General features: G+C 38.3%; 1 protein-coding gene across 1 annotated transcript in view; it reads right to left on the reverse strand.

Annotated features, from left to right (window-relative positions):
* Window positions 1–22,169, reverse strand: part of mpp7a (MAGUK p55 scaffold protein 7a) — a 180,258-nt gene that overhangs the window by 154,422 nt on the left and 3,667 nt on the right. Inside the window, exon 2 of the mRNA XM_079398287.1 lies at window positions 20,369–20,491. The gene's annotated coding sequence lies outside the window, so the exon portion shown is untranslated. The remainder of the gene's footprint in view (window positions 1–20,368; window positions 20,492–22,169) is intronic.

Genomic DNA, 22,169 nt, shown 5'->3' on the forward strand with positions numbered 1-22,169 from the left:
AACTGCCAGTTGACCTATTTCTTAGCATAAAAGAGGACAATGTTACAAGAGGAATACCAAATTATTGTCTTAAGTGTGAAAATATAGCAGAAGTAGCACTGACATTCAAAAACACTAGACTTGAGATGACAAGGCTCCTGAAATAATCAGGCCTTCACTAAGTTTTAATTTAGTGATGAGTGAATTTTTGATAGAAAAAGAGCAGGAGAAATAACATGCAAGTGTCTCTGAGCCAGCAAAAGCTATGAAAAAAGTGACACTTTATCTCACAGAGTATGATGCAGCCTGCAGAAGTGACATGCATGGTTGTTCTTCAAAGACCTCTTCAAAAGGCCCATATTTACTAAATAGAGACTTCTGGGAATCCATACTCTGGTCTCAAGAGACCAAGTCGATCATTTCAGATCCAAAAGTATCCAAAATGTTCTGGTGTTGCTAGAGGAGGCGTACAGTGAGAAGTGCTTGGTACCCACAGTGATGTTCAGTGGTAGTAAAGCTTTTATATAAGGATGTATGAGTGCTGAAGGTGTGAGGGACTGGTGCTTAATCAATGCTGTCATGAATTCACACACTACTGTGTGATGGAATACAAAGACTTGAAACAGAAGATTTCATTTTTCAGCATGACAATGAAGATATTCATTCTCTCAAGGTGAAAATCCTTCAGTGGACATGTATTTCATTCAATCTTAACACTCTTGAGCAGCTGTGGGGGATTCTGTAGAGACGAGCTGAGCAAAACTACCCATTAAAGACCAGGGCATTCAAGGAGGTCGTCCTCCAGGAGTTAAACAGGACAGATGTGAAAATTTGTCATGAACTTGTACACTCAGTGCCAAGAAGGGTCAGAGCAGTAGGCTATACTTAAAGTTCTGGAGGACATACTAAGTACAATAATATTATACATGTTGAATTAAATCTAGGGTATACTCATTTATGCAATCCTTCATTTAAACAAAATTGTCTAATTTACTTATCTTACAGAAAATAGAGGCATATATTTTGTTATTTTTATTAAGTAAATGTTTAAAACATTTCAATTTGACCATCTTTCCATGAGTACTCGTGTGTGTGATTGATATATATACACACACACACACACACACACACACACACAATACTTACCTGTAGGCTTAGCTTGTAAATAGTAGTAATACCAGAGGTGTGTAAGTTTATAAGACTGGTCGAGAGACAGATCACTAGAGCCCGGTGCTCAACCCTAACAGAACTTGAGAGCCGTAACTCTCCAGGACAAGGGGGCTACATATACAGTGGGGGAAAAAATTTGATCCCCTGCTGATTTTGTACGTTTGCCCACTGAGACAAAGAAATTATCAGTCTATCATTTTAAATGGTAGGTTAATTTGAACAGTGAGACAGAATAACAAAAAAACCCCAGAAAAACGCATTTCAAAAAGAGTTATATTGATTTGCATTTTAATGAGTCAAATAAGTATTTGATCCCCTATCAATCAGCAAGATTTCTGGCTCCCAGGTGTCTTTTATACAGGCAAGGAGCTGAGATTAGGAGCACTCTCTTAAAGGGAGTGCTAATCCTAATCTAATTTTTTTCCCTGTATAAAAAGACACCTGTCCACAGAAGCAATCAATCAAACAGATTCCAAACTCTCCACCATGGCCAAGACCAAAGAGCTGTCCAAGGATGTCAGGGACAAGACTGTAGACCTACACAAGGCTGGAATGGGCTACAAGACCATCGCCATGCAGCTTGGTGAGAAGGTGACAACAGTTGGTGCGATTATTCGCAAATGGAAGAAACACAAAATAACTGTCAATCTCCCTCTGACTGGGGCTCCAAGCAAGATCTCATCTCGTGGAGTTTCAATGATCATGAGAACGGAGAGGAATCAGCCCAGAACTACACGGGAGGATCTTGTCAGTGATCTCAAGGCAGCTGAGACCATAGTCACCAAGAAAACAATTGGTAACACACTACGCCGTGAAGGACTGAAATCCTACAAGGTCCCCCTGCTCAAGAAAGCACATGTACAGGCCCGTCTGAAGTTTGCCAATGATTCAGAGGAGAACTGGGTGAAAGTGCTGTAGTCAGATGAGACCATAATTTAGCTCTTTGGCATCAACTCAACTTGCCGTGTTTGGAGGAGGAGGAATGCTGCCTATGACCCCAAGAACACCATCCCCACCGTCAAACATGGAGGTGGAAACATTATGCTTTGGGGATGTTTTTCTGCTAAGGGGACAGGACAACTGCACCGCATCAAAGGGACGATGGACGGGGCCATGTACCGTCAGGGCCAGGTCATTGAAAATAGGTCGTTGATGGGTATTCCAGCATGACAATGACCCAAAACTAGGGATGCACCGATACTGGTATCGGGTCGATACTGAGCTCATGTACTCGTATTCGTTAAAATGCCCCGATACTAAACACCGATACCACGCATGTGATCAGTGCCATATTCAGACAAAGAAACACCAACAACAGAAAAACAGACAGCAGAATGTAGTTATTAGAGATTAAGGATGTCTAAAAATGTACATGCAATGAATATAATATTAAACATTCAGTATTAATGCCTGTATAGCTGATGTGAGCAAGCTGATAAGCAAAACACACTGAGTGGATCCAGCGCGCGGCGGCGCAGATGCGCGAGCTTGTCGAGTGAATATCTGTGAGAAAGGGATATCACTGGAAAGTTTGTACTTCGGTCGGAAATGTCAAAAACGAGTAAGTAAAACAATGCACAAGTTACTTAACAGTAGGGAGAGAGAGATAGAGAGAGCACGCGCGCACTTCTGTGGTGTGATCTTTATTGATGTTCGCTCAGCACGCATCATTTGAATTAAAACTAAATCGTAAATATATGACAACATATAGGGGCATTCATTCACTTTAAACATAATTTATTTTTAACCTTAAGCATTGAACACGAGTGAAACACAAGTGAAACTATCAGCCTGTGTGAAATGCGCTAGGCTGTTCTGTAATAGTCCCTTTCATCTGCTCCGGTACACATAAGTGCGCGCGCTGTGTGTGTTTTCCTTGCTTCATGCGTGTTTCTGCAATTATATGGCTTTGAAATCTAAATGTTTCAGATTTAAAAAAAATAAAATTCTATATCTGAAAATTATTTATAACGAGTGGTTCCCTGCATAATTACACCAAAAACCGTGGTTACAGCACTGAGCCGCTGCAATGGAGCAGCTCTAATGCTATTTAAGATGATGTACCATAGAGCAAATAAATAAATACAAAATTAACAGTGAAAGTAACAAAAAAAATTGTAAATTACATTTTAATGGGCATAATTAAGTGTGAAAAATAATCAAAGGATATACAGTCAAACCAAAAATTATTCAGAGACCAGATATAATATTTTTTTTTTTACTAGTGGGTGCAGTTGGAATGTTGGAATCCATGTTTCCCTCAATGAACCGCAGCTCCCCAGTACCAGCAGCACTCATGCAGCCCCAGACCATGTTGCTACCACCAACATGCTTGACTATAGGCAAGGCACAATTTTCTCTGTACTCCTCACCAGGGCGTCGCCACACATGTTGGACACCATCTGAGTCAAACAAGTTTACCTTAGACTCATCAGACCACAGGACATGGTTCCAGTAATTCATGCTCTTGGCCAGGTAGTCTTCAGCAAAGTGTTTGCAGGTTTTTTTGTGAGCCAGCTTCAGATGAGGCTTCCCTCTGGGACGAAGGTCATGCAAACCGACTTGTTGCAGTGTGCGGCGTATGGTCTGAGCACTAACAAGCTGATCTTCCACTTCTGCAACCTCTAAAAGCAATGCTAGCAGCACTCATGCGTCTGTTTTTTAAAGCCAGCTTCTGCATCTGACGCACAGCACAAAGACTCAACATCTTTGATCGACCCTTGCAAGGCCTGTTCCGAGTGAAACCAGTCTTGGAAAACCTCTGTATGACACTGGCCACTGTACTGTAACTCAGTTTCAGGGTGTTACCGAACTTCTTATAGCCTCGGTCATCTTTGTGGAGAGCAACAATTCTAATTCTCAAATCCTCAGAGAGTTCTTTGACATGAGGTGCCATGTTGAACAACCAGTGATCAGTATGAGAGAATTGTACTCAAAGAACCTAATTTTAACTGCTCTAAAACAAGATACACAAATTTGTATGGTCCTGTCAAGCAGACAAAAACATGAACATGATGAATAGGACATGTGGCTTTGCATGGTTAAACGATGTATAGCTGTTATAACTTAGGGTGTACGCAGTTGTGTTGCCAGCTTTTTTGACAATAATGGCTGTATGTTGGAGTTATTTTCAGAGGACAGTAAATCTGTACTGCTATACAAGTGGTACATTGACTACTCTAAAATATCCAAGTTTCCTTTCTATAGTATTGTCCCTTGTAAAGATATACTAAATTGATTGCCGAAATGTGAGGGGTGTACTCACTTTTGTGAGATACTGTGTATATAAGGGGTTGAACGACTTCAGATTTTTTAAAGTCGACTTTTATGTGATGAAAGTGATTAAATAAGTCTGGAGCTGAGACAAACACCTTGTGCACAGCTATGGCATATGACAGCACTGCCCACATGTCTATTGCTCCTATAACATCTTATTTTTATCAGTTCTTTCGTCTTTGGTTGTTATATTTCTCACAGATTTCTGCTCGTTCTAAATCAGACACAGATAAGTAGCACATAGATTACATTCATATGAATTTATGCATTAGTGAGAGCGATTGCGTGTGATTTAATTCTACCTGGCAGTGTCTCTACTAGTAGGGAAGCTGTGGGATTTAGTTAAGAAATATATGCTTGAACTTTTCAGTTTCTAAGCTATTTTGAGAAAAATCACAGAACAGTGTTGGCAATACATTTCCACGCTGAAAGATTGTGCGCGCGCAATCTGCGCGTGATGTATTGTACGTGGTACTGTCTGTAGCCTGCGTGTGTGCGTTACAGTGCAGCAATATTTTAGGATTCTCTGATTAATAAAAAGTTAAAAAGAACAGTATTTATTTAAAAAAAAAAATAGTTCCAATATACAATGCTATTCAAAAGTTTGGGGTCACATTATATACACACACACTTTATTTAATTTTTTAATTGCATAACTATATTGTAATAAAATATAGTGTGCGCAATCTGTCATGCCCACTGGAGTCTTGTCAGTAGGTCACGCATGCACTGATAGAAAGCTAACCCTGAAACATAACCTACTCCGGAGCAGGTTATGTTCAGAGAATAAGTTGCTATGGCTACTTATATACTCTGAAAGTAGGTGTGCGATATATATCGTAATTGTTGTTTTAACGATGTGCAATTTGACAATATAGAATATTTAGCAAAAAGCAAACAAAACGCCAACAGAGTGCACGCTTACATTAGCCTACGATGTGATGAAGCGGGTGAAACGGTGCACGTGCGCATTTAGAGTGTGTTCTTTCACTGCATGATTCGGTCTATTAAAATGCATTAAGAATGATCGCAAAATTCAAGATATGGGGCAGAATATCTATATATTTATATCAATATATACATAGTTTTTTCTTCAAAAATAAGCATGATTACAAATGTGATCGTTTATTGAACTGTTGTATAAAATCAATAAGTTAATATTAAGAGACTTCTGTTTTAGACACCATATTGCCTGTTTTTACTCCATTTTGCCGACAAAAAATAATTCCAAACAGCTACAGCACTGTTTTGCGTCTCTGAGCAACATGACAGTGCTTTGGTCCTGAATGAATCAACCGATAATGACTCACTTATTAACAGTGACTTTGTCACCTACTGGTGGTTTTAATATCACATTTAAAGTCTTTTCATTTTTAAAATAATTTTACATATCAGTATTCAATGTTTTGTTTAAAATGTCAAACAATTAGGCATTTCTAACTGGTTAAAGCACTCCATGTCCCTCTGAGCTGCATTTAATAGTGTGCAAATACATCTAAATGCCACTTCAAATGCAACTTCTGCGATGATAAATTGATGATACTGGTTTCATTTGTTTGGTAACAGTCTAAATGTGTATTATCTTAATTGACTGATTAAATGTAACAATTTGACTCAAAAGATGTACACTACCAGAAAAAAATAGCTTTTTTTAAAAGGTAAAAATCAATTTAAACTTAAATGAAAAGATTAATTAAATCACTGATGTAAATGGACCACACAGAATGAAGAATATCAAAAACTGAAGCTGTCCACGGAAGTCAGATATCAGCACAATAACACACTCTGCAAAATATAGTCTAATTATCGTTATCGAAAAAGAAAAAAAAAAAAAATTTTTTTTTTTCCAATATCGCACACCCTTATCTGAAAGTTACCTCCGTTTTTGGAACCGAAAGCTGAGTTTATCCTCTTACTTACCTTAAACATACCCAGGTTATGTCACATAACCTGCTTACTGGAATACCCCCTGGACTTTCAATGGAGGGACAGAAACTGAATTGGAACTTAAGTGATGGATTTGGAACACTCCACATTAGATTTCAACTGTTTCTCATGTAAATATAGCTCTGCAGTGCACAATTTAATTGTTTTCAATAAAGTTTGTCATTAGCATGCAATTAACAAAGTGAAACTAAGCATAAAACTGATAGGATTTGTTTTTTTTTTAATTATGTGCACTGCACACAAATATTTAGTTAAAAAGTGCATTTTAAATAGATATGACTTTAGTGACTTCTCAGTACTGACTGACTACCATCTGTAATTTTCACTGAACATGTTGTATATTGTGGGATTGCATTCTCTGCAAATGATACATGCATTTACAATTTCATTAAAGATACAATGCATCTATAAATTTTGGGGTCTCTTAGAAAGCAGGATAATTGTGTGTCAGGTGCACACCTAAGATGACTAAAAATGCTGCTTATATAGGAAACTTAGTAGGATTTTTAAGCATTCTAAGACTGGTAAAAATTATGTTCTTCATATGCTTCCGTTTCATGGTATCGAAGTTTCAAGCACTTCATGTACTACAGGAATTATTATGGGAATATCTAAAGCTATAGGCTAGTACAAGTCTGTCATTAATATGGCACATCTGTTAACCAGAGACTCTAAAAGACGTTATGGATTTGTGGATGTTTTCAGCCAACAAGCCATAAACGGCATCTAAAAACAGGGTGATGGGATAAAACTAGTTTCAAATTACGCTGTGGCTCAACATTTGCAGCCTCTTCTTGGAACAGAGAGGAGCCATTTGTACTCCCAGTCCTGAAGGAAGCTCAGATATCACATAAATAAAGCATTACTCTTCTTTATATTTTTGGAAGGGAAGGTGGAAAATGGTTCAGACCAGATGATAAACTGCTCAAAGAGTCTGGAAAATATAAACTTTGGTGTATTTGTGGGCTTGACAAGACATTTGGTCTCTCAACACCTTCTGGCTACAACTCCAATTTCTTTTGAAGCATTTGTGCTGCTTGTCATCTTTTATTAAGACAGCAATGCAACAAAAAATTGCTTATCAAATCATATAAACTGATTCAGATTAATTAACTAATTACTCAAACCAATCTGCTTTAGAGCCACTGACGCTGGAGTAGAAAGCCAATGAGAAATTCCCAATCTTCTGGACTCCTATTGAAATTACTTGATTTTGCCAGTTAAAAAAAAAAAAAACACCTGAACAACGGTAAATGTGACCACACCTTATAATACTGCAAAATCTTACAGTGAGAGGATACATGTGCGATTTCATATTTTACACAATCACATTATCAAAGAAGTACATTACATGTGGAAACGATGCAAGAAATCATTTAGTATCACCTTAAGAAATCACCAGTTGAATCGCTTTGACATCATAAGCAAGTCATTGGTATGACTACATAATTGACCCTAAATTACAAGGCCACCATCACAAATCTTAATAATCCCTGTAACACAACAACAATCCCTCGCTTCCTCTCGCAGATTCCATGCTCATTAATTCACAAACAAATAACACAATGTGGCATCATGTGGAAAACAGCAAGAAATTTGGCAGCAGCAGACTGAGGGTCTATAGCACTGTTTTTGGCCTGGGGGTTTGGCTACTGTTGAACTCAAACCTGGAGTCTAGTGTGGAGGTCTGGAGTGAGGCCCAGTGTTTTGAGTGAGATCTTAAAGAGCCGAGGCCACAGCCAAGAACCACTTCAGACAGCGGCTTATAACGAGAGGATTACTGACTGGCAGACAGAAAGGCACACACTAATTGCACAAACTTCCATACAGGCACATATACAAAAGACACAAGACACACACACACACACACACACACTGACAGCATGTCTAAAGATTCAGAACATGAAAACACCCAGCAGACCATAGACATGGACGAGAAGAATAAGACACCATGTGAAACGTTGCCAGTATTATTGCCAATACTCCAAAGGAAGCGCAAAGGCAGCCTGCAAACTAGTTGTGCAGGGATAATCGTTAAAGACAGAAGAAGCTAAAAGTACACAGACAGGACTATAGACATTACTGACATGCGTAGAAAAACATACGGTCACAAAATACATACAAAATTAATGCTTCAAGCATTCATGCTTGATGTGATGGATTTACATGCACCATTTTTGCATCACAATTTTTAAGTAAATTCAACTTGAGGCAATTCTAACAACAATAGAATGTACCACGTCAATGCAAGTTGTCAACCATCCTGATCATGTGCATACATTGTGTACCCACCCTTTAACTGGCGGAAACAAACACTTTTTAGACACAGCATATTTTAGGTGTTCTAATAATTAGATTATTTAAGAAAATGATAATTATATCAAGTTACATTTTAAAAACGCAAACCTGTTGAACATTAAATTAAATACAACATAACTAAAAGGGGCCATTTTGCAGAGCAAGTGAACGTAAACATTACATTAGGTCATTAAACTGCATAAAACTGAAAATCTTGATCCACTTCCTACAGTCTCTTGGTCCATGGACATTGCTTTGATTTAATATATACTGAACAAAATTATAAACGCAACACTTTTGTTTTTGCCCCCATTTTTCATGAGCTGAACTCAAAGATCTAAGACTTTTTCTATGTACACAAAAGGCCCATTTCTCTCAAATATGGTTCACAAATCTGTCTAAATCTGTGTTAGCGCTTCTTTGCCGAGATAATCCATCCACCTCACAGGTGTGGCATATCAAGATGCTGATTAGACCGCATGATTGCACAGGTGTGCCTTGGGCTGGCCACAATAAAAGGCCACTCTAAAATGTGCAGTTTTATCACACAGCACAAAGCCACAGATGTCGCAAGTTTTGAGGGAGCGTGCAATTGGCATGCTGACTGCAGGAATGTTGCCCGTGAATTGAATGTTAATTTCTCTACCATAAGCAGTCGCCAAAGGTGTTTCAGAGAATTTGGCAGTACATCCAACCGGCCACACCAGCCCAGGACCTCCACATCCAGCATCTTCACCTCCAAGATCGTCTGAGACCAGGCACTGCAACAATCGGTTTGCATATCCAAACAATTTCTGCACAAACTGTCAGAAACCGTCTCAGGGAAGCTCATCTGCATGCTCGTCGACCTCATCGGGGTCTCAACCTTACTTAAGTTCGTTGTCGTAACCGATTTGAGTGGGCAAATGCTCACATTCGATGGCGTCTGGCACTTTGGAGAGCTGTTCTCTTCACGGATGTATCCCGGTTTTCACTGTACAGGGCAGATGGCAGACAGAGTGTATGGCGTTGTGTGGGTTAGCGGTTTGCTGATGTCAACGTTGTGGATCGAGTGGCCCATGGTGGCGGTCGGGTTATGGTATGGGCAGGTGTATGTTATGGCCAACGAACACAGGTGCATTTTATTGATGGCATTTTGAATGCACAGAGATACCGTGATGAGATCCTGAGGCCCATTGTTGTGCCATTCATCCACGACCATCACCTCATGTTGCAGCATGATAATGCGCGGCCCCATGTTGCAAGGATCTGTACACAATTCCTGGAAACTGAACACATCCCAGTTCTTGCATGGCCAGCACACTCACCAGACATGTCACCCATTGAGCATGTTTGGGATGCTCTGGATCGGCGTATACGACAGCGTGTTCCAGTTCCTGCCAATATCCAGCAACTTCGCACAGCCATTGAAGAGGAGTGGGCCAACAGTGGCATGAGATTTATAGTGCAGCCCTAATATATGTGTGTGTATGTATGTAATATATATATATATATACCTATGCTCTTTCCATTTAAAATGAGACAACCACTGCATTTTAATCACGATCCAAACAATGCTGCTGCATACATGCAGCATGAGCAGTTTTTAATCTTAGATTGTATAAATTCAAAATTTGAATCAAAAACACAATGGTCTGACTTTAGTTTTGTGAAACTAAACTACATAACATCTGAATGAAACAAAAACAGTAGATGGGTTACAAAAACAGTTAGATGGGCTGAATGAGATGCAAATTCACTCTCTGACAGCAGGTGGCACCTATGGAACAGCAGCGATACAGCGTTTCCTTGGATAACGCTCTAAACAAAGCAGTGCTGTGCTTATGAACACTTCTTTAATTACCAAATACCAAAAGTTTCTGAAGATAGTTCTCTCAGAGATACATTCATATAAACTCCTTCCCCACAATTATATTGCGACTCGTTTAACATTTAATTGATTTGGGTCAACCGGCTCGAGCTGCATCCCTAACTAATGGAAATCTGTCATCAGAAGGGTTTAAAATTTAAAAAAGGTGTAGTTAAAGGTGCACCAAGCGATTTTTGAAAAACGCTTTTGACCACAGCGTTGGACCGCATCCCAAAACATACTTGTAGCCAATCAGCAGTAAGGAGGCGTGTCTTGCAATGATAGAGAGAAGAGAGTGCTCTATTTGAGTGCACAGGACAGATATTAGCAGACAGACAATAGACAGAGAGATGGCAGATATTAAAAAAATTATCTTATTTATATTGAAATTATCAGAGAAACAAAACATTAAAAAGAAGGGTTACGATCAGGCAAGAGGTAGGAACCTGCATAAATATCGGAGCAGCTTTCCAGCAGTGGCCAGAACTCAAGAAACGGGAAGGCTTGGAATCGGACGCTAAGGTTGCGTTGTTTCTTCTTGATAGGAAAGTAACATTGATTTTGCTTCGTTTCACACAAATTATCTGTGTTAGCTTTTGTTTGAATATGCTTGCATGTCATCTTCACTTGTTTCAGCGATTGTCGTTGCCATGGTTGTGTACGTACGTGTCCTGTTGGGGTATGGACGTGTTTGTTTTGGTGCTTTCCAATATTAACATCGTTTGGCCCAAAAAAAAAAAAAACCGCTTAGCGCACCTTTAAAGGAATACATTTAAATTTTCAATTTGGTCAAAAAACAAAACATAAGTGTCATTATTTTGAGACATTTCTCAATTTCTTCATTCATGTTCCACAGAAGAAAGTCATACAGTTTTGGAATGACATGAGGATGATTAAATGATAATTTTTGTTTTTGGGTGAACTATTCCTTTAGGCCCTCCTAAAAACACAAACGCAGGTTTGCAGAGTATCTGGGTTATTTTAGTCTTGTTCCTCCATACTTCATCACTAAATTATTAAAAGTAGTGCTGAGAAGGAGGTTAGTTATGCTGCATGAACCAGTTCATGGGAAAACTCTCATCAATAAAATAAACTGGGATACAACCACATGCGAGATCTCCAGTGTTACACAAGCCTGTGCCAACATACTAAACTCTCCAAAAGCGTTCTTCCTGCAGGAAGTAGTCTTGAACTTGACAATGAGAAGAATGATGCAGAGGCTTCACAATATTCTGCTTTCCTTTCAAGAACTTATGCATTGTATGAGTTGCATCAGCCTCCTTCACGTCTCAGAAAGCACCTTCTTTACAGCCTGCCTGGGCTCATCTTTCACAGAAAGTGCTTAAGAGGCAAAGACATGACCGCTCCGCAGTACAGAAGTACATACATCAAGTCAAGTTCTTGTGAAGACCTTATAAGAGGTGAATTTTCTATGCATGCTGATATTTTCTTGCTCTCAGTGTTTGAGCTGACAGTGATCAATCTGAAATGGCTGTTAAACAGCAATGGCAGCGCAACATTCTGTAAGTCTTAAGCCCTATTCGCACAGGATTAGTATCATCTGGGGACCATGTGTGATTTTGAAATTACTCCCCCACATCTCAATTTCGTGTGGTGCATTTGCACGGGATAAGCGAAGCCTGTGATTTTACTCGAAATTACTGACTTATCTCTCAGATACCCGGATGTCAAGGCTTTGAGAGTCCCATTCTATGGTCCAATTAGATGGATTTAAAAAAAACAAACAAAAAAAACTAATAGTTTTGTGCCCAGTGTCATTTACATTTCACCAGGTTAAAATAATATCTCAAGCTTTATGCTTGATTTATTTGTAACACATTAAACCTTTTCAGCTTTCTCTTTCTGCAAATTGTAAGGTGTAGCGTTATGACAGCACCCAAAATACTATCAAACACTCGAAAGATGGATAAAAAGGCACGCAGGAAACAAAAACCTGATAAATGATATACGACCCGCCAAATTAGGGGTCGACCGATATGTGTTTTTCAGGGCCGATGCCGATACCGATTATTACAGACCAGGTACACCGATAAATGATATATTGAACCGATATATATGTCTGGTGTAAAAATGAAAATGAAGTCAAAATTAAGAATAACAAGGGCTCTGACAAAAACGGCCTTCCCTAGTGTTGGTTGCACTTCTTACTCGTCTTCCTCCATGCATCCATCTACAATAAGGGTAATATATAAAGAGAGAGTTGGGCCACTGCACGCTTCATGATTAAGCCTATGAATACTAAATACTACAGCTAAACAGTTTGGGGAAATGTAAGTATTTGGCTTCAATAATTTACATGTTAGAAATGTATGTGTAATAGCATAACCTCTCATAATTCTTCATTAATTATTTTCGGTTGACTAAATCATAACCTACAAGAGGTGACTATTCAATTCATCATCTAATGCACATCAGTTGATTTATTATATACATTGCGCTTTTTAAATTAGTGTAAATAATTTAATTGTCTTCATAGCTCCATTGTAGAAGTTGCGAAGAAGACCGCAACTATTTTAATGAAACTATAACACTAATAGCCTGTTATAGGCTCACTTGGTTCAATAGCCTATTGAAATGTCCCAATTTCCATCATCCTAATCTTGGCCTATGTGACAGTAACTTAATCTTGGCCTGTGAGACAGTAATTTAGTCTTGGCCTATGTGACAGTAATTTCCATTCGTTTTCATTTACAGAGCAGTGCAAATGAAGGCATAAAACATTAATTTAATTGATCTTTTAATCAAATGAGTTAAACTATTTTTTGGCAAACAAATGTGTTTACTATTAAAATTAAAACATGTAAGAAATAGCGTATTGTGTGATTGTTCTTTTAAACAAAAGTTGTAATAATTGTAGTAGTTTTAGTAAATAAACCGAACTTTTGTTTTGACGGGTTGCCATGAGGACCTCTTAAGTTTCTGTAGCCTATTTATAATATGACGATCGTTTTACTCAAACGAAACAGTCAAATGCTCATGAAGTAACTCTCAGAGCAGTTCTGGGGATGATGTTCATGTATTTATGTCCTCATTTAGTGACATGGCAGATGCGGAAAACACCGCGAGCGTCGCTCACTTCAGTGTGTGTGTGTGTGTGTGTGTGTGTGTGTGTGTGTGTGTGTGTGTGTCAAAACCGCGCGTCTGTGCCTTTCACATATACAGAGACACGCCGAACATGCAGAATTCATATTTAAATAGTCTTTTTGCAGCTTAATGTTTACAGATAGTCCATATCATGAGTCGATTTAAGTGTACTGACCTACTTTTGATTAATTCATCCAAACTTTGACTAATTTCGTGACTCCGCGTTATACAGTAAATTCCATTTATATGACTGGATTCCGCGATTCCCCCATCTCGGAAACCATAAATAGATAATATTGAGGTTTACACAACTTCAGTGTAGTGGATTGTAATTTATTGCAACTTGTGCAAGGTCTGCTGCTGCCTTTGAGAGAGAACTGATGCGTGATGAAGCAGCACCAGTTAGCAAGCGCTTTCGGTGTGAGAGTGCCTTTAGTCTTCCACGTTGATTGGTCGGACTCCTGACTCTCAACAAATCAGATGCGCAGTGGGCGGAGACTGCTCTAGGCCACAGAGTGGGGAGTTCCGACAGGCTGCATCAGAGCCAAATAGCGCGTTTCAAAATTAAATAATTTTATCGGCACATCGGGTTTGAAAATGACCGATACCGATTATCATAAAAATGCTTAATATCGGTGTCAATAATCGGCCGACCTCTACGCCAAATGCTGGCCAAATCACAGAGATGCCGATTCACACGGGACTAAAATTATCACAGGACCTCGTGTTACCACAGCTGTTTGGCGAAATATGGTAGGTCATTTGCGGGGGAATTTTTACTTTACAAATTACAGACATGGCTGATTCGCACGGGATTAAGATCACAGACAACCTCCGCAACTATTACAAATGACTGGAGGTCACCAGATAATACTAATCCCGTGCGAATAGGGCTTTAGTGTACAATGAATAACAGACATAGGATGGCCAGATGGGGATTACACAGCAGATCTGTGGTATAATGTACATGTCAGCAGAACTGAACAACTGATTCAGATGCTGTATAATCTAAAAGCAGCAGCGCTCTTTGAAATGAACACCTGAGCTTTGATAAACTGCAAGATATAGTGATGATAAATGTATTATTGCCAACTAGGGGTGGCACGGTACACAGATGTCACGGTTCGGTACGTACCTCGGTTCGGGGGTCACGGTTCGATACAATTTCGGTACAACAGGGAAAAAAAAGACATCTACTTTGCTCAGTTTCTTTTATTTTGATGTGAAAATGCTAAATATTATTACATGTTATATATATAAAATCTGTTTTGTTTTCATTGTGAGTGTACACAAATAAAAGCAGACCTTTAACTACAAGCAACAGCACAAATAAAAATCCAATAGAGTAAAGATACAAATAAAATAATCAGTGATTTTCAGGGGTTTTTTTAGGTACAGAAATTGAAGTACGATTAAAGTAATCAAAGGTAAAACAGCATTGCATATTTGACTGTATAAATTAAAGATTACTCTTTATTAAAGTTACAAAAGCGATTCAATCAAGAGCAGTGAGTGATTTCTTTGTTGTTGCTGTTTCTTTAATATTAACTGTCACTTTAAGAGAAAGCACTGATACTGTACGCCCAGCCGGCTATGTCTGCTATAGGATACTTACCAAGACGGGCATTTTGACAGAATTTTGTGTGAATTTATCCATTAAAACACAATACTTCAGAGAGAGCTTCATATTTGCGCGCGTTCTGAGGCGCAGGTTTGTGCGCTTCTGATGAACGCACGCACAAATCTTCTCACTGCGCGCGCGAGCTCGCGTCCTCTGGCTCTTAAATATTTGAGCTGGCAAAGCTTACATGACTTTAGTCTAAACACCGATATCAACGTGTGCTGTTCAGGTCTCACCTGTGCGCGCGCTATCAGCACCCGGGTGATGACGGAATAAATGCTCATATTCCAGCATACGCACTGAGTGAATGATTTGTCCACTTATTTATTTATTTTTTCTCAACGCTGTTGTTATAATGTACTGGGAAGCCAGAATGCGCATCCATTAACAGAAACATACATTAGCCGAACCCTATTTGTTTTACGTGTTATTTATAACAAACCACATGCGTTGACAGAATTCAGTTGAACCGCGGTCCTAGCGCGTGCCGAACCGTGTGTGGAGAACCGTGCGGTTCGGTTTTTTTCCGCGAACCGTGCCACCCCTATTGCTAACAGCGCTCGGCTGAGTATGACCTTAACATCATTGTTTTAAACAACTGAACTGCTCACTTACTTCCCCCTCAGTTAATGATGGGGAACCAAGGCAACTGCACTTAAATGTAAAACTTCTTTTAATAAAAGCACCAAAATTAGACCATAACATTTTTCAGACAGAATCAAAGCATGAGCTGACATCTAATTTTAGAAATAATGCACAAATAAAAAAGGAAACAAAGAAATATAATAGAGAACATAAAATATATAAAAATGTTTTAAAAAATAAAACTAAAATAAAAAAATAAAACTGTTTTATAATACTTCATCTTAAATATATTAACAATAGGGCTGTCAATCGATTAATTTTTAAATCGCGATTTGAATGATTGTCATGAGTTAACTCGTTATTAAAATCGCACACTTTTAATACATTTCAAGTTTTTAATACTCTAATCAACATGGGAATGGACAAATATGAATGCTTTATGCAAATGTATGTTTATTATTATGGAAACCAGTCAACATCGAGCATGAAGACTAGACATGTTTCAAAAAGTCATAGATGTTTTTCAAAGAACCTGTTCATGTCTATTAGACGCATGAAAAAAGAAATACTAGGTTCCCATTACTTCTCTTTCTTTGCCCTGAGCAATTTACTTACGCAAACCCGTTTACATTTTTGTAGGACAGGGCAGCTCACTTCTGAAAATGCAAAATGTACATTTATTATTAGATTTGTTTCTCTGTGCCCACATACTGTATTTATACTAAATTCTCAATAAAAATGTTTTCATTGTATATTTTACCGTTTCTGTTGTCAGACAACGGAATATGAAATAGTGACTGAAACGCGACCCATTAAGACTAAGCTACATAACCAGCTCTCCCTTCCAAGATGTTAATCTGCACAAAAATCCTGATAATCGAGCAGTCGTCTGATAAAATCAAATACACATAAGATAAAGACAATAACTGTGCTGTGATTTCAGCTACAATTGCATGTAAAATTAGAGAAGCAATATAAAATCCGTGTTTAACTGAAAGCGCTGCTCCTCTCCGCCGCTCACTGAACAATGCAGACGCACAGAGAAAGAAAGGTGTGCGCACGCTAGGACAGCAAAACCTCAACCTCGCACGGCAGTACCAGCAAGTCTTAGAAACTAAATAAGGTTTGAGCAAGCCCAAAAAAATTGTCTCTAGGCGCTTTTTGAAGAGGCGGGAAAAAAGTCGCTAAAGGGGTCTGCAAAGTTGCCAAGTTGGCAACACTGTGCATCTCCATTTCTCAAACTACAGGCTAGGCCACGGGTCAAACAGAAAATGCACGCTGCGTTAAATCGCGCCATAATAAAATTAGTGCCTTTAAAATGAATTTGCGTTAATGCGTTAACTTTGACAGCACTAATTGACAATAAAAAATTTCAAATGATAAGAAAATGCCTGAAAAGACACACACATTTGAAGATTTTCTAGGTTTGATATTTCTAGGTTTTCTGGGAACATTTTTGTAAATCTATCCAAAAAAGTTAATCCGTTAATCTGAATTTCCCTGAAAAATAATAAATATACACTTATTATACCTTTAAAAATAAGAAATATATTAGAACTAGAAATATACTGACTATATTAAGGTATTAAAAAACAAGTGTTAAATATGAATATATATTGCATATAAAATTAGATTATAGAATTAGATAAATATTGAATTATTTCTGTAATTTTTGCAGGCCTGAAAAGAGAGACACTCTTGACATTCCTTGATATTGCTAGGGTTTCCAGGACCATGGAAACTTTAAACTCATTTATGTAGATTTTTGTAAATCTATCCATGAAAAAAAACAGTATAAACTGCTGTTTAAAGTGGACGATAATTACCATATTTGCTGCAGCTCAAAACTTTTCACATCACATTCCAAGACCTCTCTTCCCTCAGCTTCGACCTCACCATTACAGAAACAACAGCACTGGAATGCCAGTAATGTCAAGCCACACACTGGGCCAGCTAACACCCAGACATTAGACACCTGTTCTATCACTGCAGTTTAGAATGACCCCCTCCACAAACACACACAGACAGCAGTTAGCTACCAGACTAATGAAACTTGCTACCAAGACTTCTGCCAGCAACGTTTACTGCATCAATATGCAATCCTTCCTCTGCTTCATCTTTTATTTTTGCACAGAGTAGGTTGTCTGACAACCTCATTAAATTAGCAAGTCCTGTTGTCCATGCTTTGCCTCTAAAAGTTGAGAAGCCACATAGTTAAACCAAGCTGCATTTTCAACTTGTTCAAGAACAGTTCAAGCCTTATTTTTTTTTTTTTTTTTTTTTTTTTTTAAGTCTTCTTCGTTCCCTCAATGTTTCTTGTAAAATTTACTAGGAATTTCTGAGTGAAAATTGTTTCTACACTAAGTTTTTTTTCCAGTGTAGGTAAACATCAGAACAGCTCTATGGCAAATACACAGTATGTTACTACTAGCGAAATATCTAAAACAGCCTGTATGTTACATCTCTGCAAAAAGAATACAAATTTAATCCGCTATTCCCATGTTACATACAACTATATTGGAGTTCAAGTCAGTGCAAGGCAGCAAAATTTTCTGTTGAATACTCTCTTTTGCTTGCATATGGATTGCAGTTTTCTTATATTTCCAAATGCTGACATAATTGTTCAAATTTATCTAACCTAAACACTAAACAGCCAGATGCACCTACACTTGGCTGAACTGCATCTTGTACAAGTCTCAAACCACCTCCTGATGTTTTCAATGCTCAAATGCATCTTGCAGGGCATTTAAACAGGGTCACGATAGCTACCCAATCAGTAAAATGCATTAAGTACCCAAGCGTAAATATTCCCCGAGTGTATATTTGTATTAACGATCACATGTGATCACAGTTTGACGATTACAGTGAAACCAGTTTATGTGTTTACAAGACATATGAGCTTTATTTTAGACCCATAAACAGGTAATGACCTGAAATGGTCTATTCACAAGCACATCACCTCAGTTCAACCCACCAGTGATTTCTTCTCCACTTCAAATGGGCATGTTCAGTATTTCATATTTCACTAATCCCACAGTACCTCCAAATACATTCCCTACTGTCAGTACACATTAGACATGGAACTCAAAGGGATGTAGGGAATTCTCTGCATTCTAATCTCAGAAAAGAGCTATGATAACTGACCTCTGAGGACTTAAGTTAAACCCACACATAAGGAAATGTGTTCCCTTCTCTTGAGTTTAATTACCTGCACTCTAAAAGGTTACAGCCGTCAAATCAGGACATGGATCGTAAAATCAGCCTGTCAAATGACACTGTGAGACGACGAGTGAGAGTGAGTGAGTAAAGAGGTCAAGAAGAGGGGAGTCAGAGAGAGTGCAGACAGGGCACTTCTGAGCAGTGATATCTGACACAGCAGATCGCAAGTCTCAAACAAACCACTGTCTCCAGCGTTTCCCACAGGGCAGCAGGACTGCGAAAACTCTCAGTACCTATTTAAATGAAGGTTAGAGTGCGTTCATAATCATTTCATTACTTGAATACTTTGATTTCACTAAAACATATTTGCCCTGGGTCAGAGAATAAACTATCACACTGCTTTTACATTTCAATGGGCTGTTGCTAAGGAAGATCCCAGAGGGCTGAACCTATTGAATCAGTTTTGCCAAGAGGCCTTATCAACTAGGGTCAAGAAATGTTACAGGCTACAGCATGTCCAATACAAACCATATGCACATGCAGATGATCACGAATTGCCATACATACAATCTAGACTATAACATCTACATTTTCTTTGAGTATAAAATGTATTTTTACTACACATGAATATGGTAATGTATGATATGCAAAATAAAAATATGTAACTTAATTAACAAAAAAAAATCAGTTTTTATTGAATGTAATACACACATACATTTATAAAATTAATAATAATAAAAAAAAACTGACACAATGGGACACAAATTACACAATAGTTTATCTGACATGCCTAATAGGTCCCGCAACAAAAAAAGACAGGTCATAGGACGTAGATTAGTTGCAGCAAATACAACAGAGACCAGCACATGACTTCACTAGCTGTCAACCCAGAAGCAGCAGCACTAGGTGAAATTAAATAAACGATCGAATACACATTCACTTTATTATACTCAATTGAGCATGTCAAGCCAACCCTAACAGTGAAGCACTTACGATGACTGCTCTGCCTGTTGCTCAGGGCGAACCCACCCGCTGATGTCAGGGTCACGCTCCGCGTCAACACTGCTGAAATAATGCCGATCCCTTCCATGCATCGAGGATAGCAGCTCGTTTCAGTGTTTGTTTGTCCAGTTTAGCTCAACAGTCGGATGCACCTGACACGGAGAGCTCGCGCTGTCAAGTGCACCCACCGTTGGCTCGAGCAAAACAGGACACACAAAAACAACGAAAGAAGTCGATACTCGAGTTTTCAAAAGAACTTCCTTTGACATTCCCGTCAGAGACTAAACATTTAAAATATTTAGTCATGTTTATGTATAAACAACGCGGTAAATGTTTTGCTTGCGGTCTCAGAAGAGGAATAAGTTGTTATTACTCACACGGGCAGTTTATTGTGTTTGGGAAGTCCAGTCAAGATGCCTTGGGGTTCTTGGGCAGTCACTCTTGAGAAAAAGTTGCTTTTAAAAGGCAGAAATGACTTAATTCAAGTAAAATATTCCAGGCTTGGAGTAGGGCTTCTTCTTCTTCTTCTTTGGTGTTTATTGGCGGTTGGCAAACCAACTTGTAGGTGCATTACCGCCACCGACTGGACTGGAGTGTGGACAGGATACATGTTTATAGGATTAACATAATATGATAGATGGGGAACAAAAAAAAAAAAAAAAAAAAGAAAATAAATAAAATAAAACAAAAATTAAATAACTGTCTAAATTCTTTTACTTAATTCCGTTTCTTTAATAAACTTAGTAATAATGTCATATATAGCCTTTTCCTTTAGTATACCTATTATTGAAAAATCTTTATGCTCAGCTTTAATTAGTGACTGAATAAAATTATGTCTTTCTTTGTTGTATTTCCTGCAGTGAAGTATTACATGTTCAACTGTCTCTTGCTGACTACAGTGATTACATTCCCCAGTTGGATGTTTGCCGATTTTAAACAGTGTACTATTCAATCCTGTGTGACCTATTCTCAAACGGGTTATTATATTCTCTTCATTTCTGTTCCTGCTCTCTCTCCTCCCAGTACCAACTTGTTGTTGAATATTATATAAGTGTCTTCCTGTTTCAATACCATCCCAGTGTTCCTGCCATATAGATTGTGCATATCTCCTAATGAACACTTTAGCTTCTGCTTTACTTAATGGAACTTGTAAATCTATCTGCTTTAATTTTAAAGTTTGTTTAGCCATAACATCCACCTTCTCATTTCCTACCACACCAACATGAGCAGGAACCCAAATAAATTGAATTGATATACCCATAAGCTTTAAGTTATACAATTTATGGAATATATCATTAATTATATCCATCCTAAAAGATGAGCTACCAGATTTTATGCTTTCCAGTGCTGAGTAGCTATCAGATGCAATAACTATGTTATTCATTTGCTTTTCTTCTGTCCACTGCAGGGCCATTAAAATTGCCAATAGTTCTGTAGCATAAACTGATAAATGATCAGAAACTCTTTTCTTAATGTAAGAATCATTCATTGGAATATACACAGCTGCACCGGCATATCCTGTCTTCGGGTCTTTTGATCCATCCGTAAATAAAAACACTGAATCATGGAAATGTCTCTCAATATACTTCCACACTATATACCACACTGGAAGTTGTTTGGATTGATCCTTTATTTCCTGTTGTATACTGAGGTCAACGGTTGGTAAGGGGAATAACCAGGGAGGGATGGAGGATATTGAGACTGTGTTGCTGTACTGTACTTGATTTAGTCCTATATACCTCGCCTTTGCGTCACCTATCCACCCAAAACTCATAAAATTTGTTACATTATGTTCCCAACAGTCTGTCAATACACTTTTGACAGGATGTAAAACACTTTGTCCCTGGATATTAACCCAATATGCCAACATTAACTTCATTCGTCTTATACCTAAAGGCATTTCTCCCATCTCCACCTGCATAGATGATACCGGCGATGTTTTAAATGATCCACTGCAGATTCTTAGGGCTTGTGCTTGCAGTATATCTAATTGTTTGAGGTTTGTTTCTGCTGCTGACATATAGGCAATGCATCCATAATCAAGGACAGATCTCATGAGTGCCCAGTATATACTCTGTAGGGATGTCCTACTAGCTCCCCACTCCCGTCCTGATAAACACCTAAGAATATTAATAATATTTTTACACTTGTCCTTAATTTTATCCAGATGAATTTTCC

Source organism: Barbus barbus, assembly GCF_936440315.1.
Source record: "Barbus barbus genome assembly, chromosome: 38".
NCBI classification, from domain to species: domain Eukaryota; kingdom Metazoa; phylum Chordata; class Actinopteri; order Cypriniformes; family Cyprinidae; genus Barbus; species Barbus barbus.